At 43.0% G+C, this 4,026-nt stretch overlaps 1 pseudogene; it reads left to right on the forward strand.

The window, feature by feature from the left end:
* The first annotated feature begins 575 nt into the window (after positions 1–575).
* LOC114699311 lies at positions 576–1,342 on the forward strand (annotated as a pseudogene).
* Positions 1,343–4,026: the final 2,684 nt, after the last annotated feature.

The following is a 4,026-nucleotide window of genomic DNA, read 5'->3' on the forward strand; positions in this document are numbered from 1 at the left end:
TCAATAATCCCTTTCATTTCGCCAATATATCTAAGAGACTAAATGACTTGTAGAGGACTGCAGGAGCAGCAAAGTCAAATGTAATATTAAATCCCTATCTCATATACTCTCAGTACTCATCACTCCTAACATGTATTATACTTGAGGATGCACACACACACACACACACACATACACACACACACACACACACACACACACACACACACACACACACACTTATAGTGCTCTCGAGAGATTAATGCCAAATTTCATGCCAGATATCCAAATCACGGATGTTCAAGTATTATGCCTCTTTCAAATTCATGGCCTCTTTTTTCATTAATTGTTATTACATGTTGTAAAGTATTTTCACTTGATAATGACAAGGAAAAATGTTCCATATATCTTCAGTACAGGCAAAACATCTTTTAGGGTATTTTTCATCCAAGGTTGGTTGACTCTGTAGAAGTCAGACTGTTGTTGAAGTGAGATCACAGTATATGCATGTGTATATTGTTTAAGAATACGAATGTGGCGGGCGCCCTCGCGCTGCGAGGCTGGCAGGCCGGGCCAGGGCGGGGCCGGTGAACTTATGTGCCTCATCGTCCCTGGACGCCGCGGGACATCGGGCAGGCGGCTGGCACCATGAAGATCTGGACTTCGGAGCACGTCTTTGACCACCCGTGGGAAATGGTTACCACAGCTGCAATGCAGAAATACCCAAACCCCATGAACCCAAGCGTGGTTGGCGTTGACGTATTGGACAGACATGTCATTCCCTCTGGAAAGCTGCACAGCCATAGACTCCTCAGCACAGAGTGGGGCCTGCCTTCCATTGTGAAGTCCCTTATTGGTGCTGCAAGAACAAAAACGTACGTGCAAGAGCATTCTGTAGTTGACCCGGTAAGAAAGCAATGGAGCTCAAGTCCACTAACATCTCATTTACAAATATGGTCTCCGTAGACGAGAGGCTCACATACCAGGCACACCCAAGACCCAGAGAAAACTGCCCTGACCCAGGAAGCCATCATACCGTGAAAGGGGTCAGCCTCAGCAGCTACCTTGAAGGACTCATGGCAAGCACCATATCTTCCAATGCTAACAAAGGCTGAGAAGCAATGGAATGGGTGATACACAAACTGAACGCCGAAATTGAAGAATTGACAGCATCAGCAAGAGGAAGCATAAGGACACCAATGGCGGCCGCAGCAGCGTTGGTAGAAAAATGACAATGGAAATTGGTGTGCAGCTACAGGGCCCCAGGACTCTTCAGGCTGACATCATATTTATTTGTTATTTAAAAGATACCGCTATTTTAGGTAGATCTTTTTTTTTTCTTTTTTTTTTTTTTTTTAATGAGCTGGGGTAAAGCTATGAGTTTTGGTCAAAAGATGGAGAGCTTCTAAATCAAAGTGATCATCTGTGGTGGGAGGGCTTGAGGGAACTGACTGGAGGAGAGTCTTGTGTCTATGTGAACAGTTAACAGGTTTGTTGTTGTTTAAGTACTTAGAAGAAATCCATGTTGATTGAGTCTTCTTAGGGAGAATCTTAGAGCCTTTTAGGTACTGGAAAACTACCTGGCTGCGGACCAACCAGAACACAGTCCAGCTGCCCTGGCATCTACAGAGCTGACTGATTCGGTGAACTAGAACCACCTGCATGAGGAACTTTCTTTAAAAAGAGAAAATGTATAATTTCAAATGACATTAATTTGTATAAAATAACTTGCCCTGTTGGAAACCAGTGATTGGACTTGGATTTAAATGATATTTTTGGAGTGAAAATTATCACTAAGGTAATCTCTGACTCCAGCAAAAATAGTATTTTATTGTATTAACGGGTACTGTATTGATTTGCCAAAGTTTTGTGACTTAGTAAAGGCATTCCCTTCTTGAATTTGTACTTTGTGATTTGCATGCTGTACTGTGGGCTGGTTATGTTAACTGACAAAATAAAGTCATTACCTGAGTGTCACATTACTCTTCAACAGAAAAAAAAAAAGAATATGCATGTGTATATGTGTGCATATACACATGCATATGAAAGAAGATCCTCATATAGGGGTCTCTGTCCATAGACAGGACCTGGTGATTGCTGCAAAGAGGATTCTTCAGACTACCTTTGTAGTCTGGCTGCCATCTCTATCTGACTACTTTCCCCAAAGCCTCACCATCCGCAAGCTGACTTTGCCAGAATGACCATCTGTGTCCCTTTGGCCCCTTGAAGAGCGGATGCTACAACAGAAGCAGATGTAAGACCAGATATTTTGGTGGGGCTACTCCAATTTATCTAGCACACTCCAGGTGCCAAAAGAGACAGGAGTTAAGAGGATGAGAGGTGCCAAAGAATAAGCCCTGGCAACAGAGGGGTTAGTGTTTGGGTCAGATACATCTGCTACTTCCTCCTACTCAGTAATTAAGCAGACTACATCAGTGAACTAAACATATGCACTCATCATAAATCAGGGACCACCATCTATTTTGCCTAAAGTGGCTCACAGAAAAAGGTGAGATAAAAGTACCTGTCATGAGGCCTTATGTTAAGCTACTGGAATCTCCATCAATGTTGCCCAACAAACACCTGGATATTTCTCTATTAATCTTCTTTGTCACTGGTACATTTTATACATATGAATATCCTCCCAGTGTGCCCCTTCCCACTCTCCCTACCCCTCATCCTCTCTGGGTATCACCCGCAGCAGCTATATTGGTGTTATGTAACCTTTCTCCATTCTCAGATACAGATGATTGAAAGGAAGTCTCCCCCCGCCCCCAGTGCCCAAAGCACAATGACAAGCCAATGAAATTCTAAGCTTCCCGTAATCTGACCTTAGGTGAAGGGATCTGGTCTGCCTCTGTGGCACATTTGGATGGAGCCAGGGCATGGAGCATCTTGAGCATGCTGGTGTATAGGAAATAATTTGAAAAGATGACATAAAGAAATTTAATTGAAAGAACATAAGTGTAGCTAGAGTTTTCCTGCCTTGCCCACAGTCAGGACAAATCTTTGTCACCCGCCAGTCCCACAGCCGCTCAGACCCAACCAAGTAATCACAAAGACTTATATTGCATACAAACTGTATGGCCGTGGAAGGCTTCTTGCTAACTGTTCTTACAGCTTAAATTAATACATTTCCATAAGTCTATACCTTGCCACGTGGCTGGTGGCTTACTGGCGTCTTCACATGCTGCTGGTCATGGCGGCGGCTGCAGTGTCTCTCCGCCTCAGCCTTCTGCTTCCCACAATTCTCCTCTCTTCTTCTCCCACCTACTTCCTGCCTGGCCACTGGCCAATCAGTGTTTTATTTATTGACCAATCAGAGCAATTTGACATATAGACCGTCCCACAGCACATAAGAGTATGTGGTGTCCAGAAGGCAGGTGGTGACTTTGCAGCAATGACCTTAAACCTTGGCTTTTCCTTCCTGTGTTTATCCCTAACAAAACTGCCTATAATGCCTCATAAATTTGCATACTTGCTTCCAGAAGAGCAGAGGAGGGCATCAGATCCCCCCTGAAACTGGGGTTACAGATGGTTGTGAGCATCATGTGGGCTCTGGGAACTGAACTCTGCAAGAGGAGCAAGTGGTTTTAACCATTGAGTCATATCCCCACCCCACACTGAGTTTCTTGAGATAATTGCTATGACCCTCCAAGATTGTCTCCCTTTCATTCATGGAATTATGGGTGAGTTGTTCCTTTCTACTTAGTGGTACTCAAATAAATATGCTCATCTGTTTCTGGCACATTGGGATTTCTAGATCTTTCCTAGTACCCTCTTCCACTTTTAATAAAGATATGTCAGTTCTGGTATCCCCTGATCTGGTACCATCCTATTTACAGTATTAATGAAGAGGAGGCTCTAAGAAAACCTAAAACATCAGAAATTCTAACATCACTAAACAAGGAAGATGGCCATAAAATTTTATTATATATTTAAGGATCTCAATTTTAAAATAGCCTCAAAATGAGCCATCTTTGTTTCCCCCGGAAGATGCAAATATCTGTACTTTTTGCATCTTATATATTGCATTTTAAAAAATCA

The sequence above is a fragment of the Peromyscus leucopus genome, chromosome 9 (assembly GCF_004664715.2).
Source record: "Peromyscus leucopus breed LL Stock chromosome 9, UCI_PerLeu_2.1, whole genome shotgun sequence".
Classification (NCBI taxonomy): Eukaryota; Metazoa; Chordata; class Mammalia; order Rodentia; family Cricetidae; genus Peromyscus; species Peromyscus leucopus.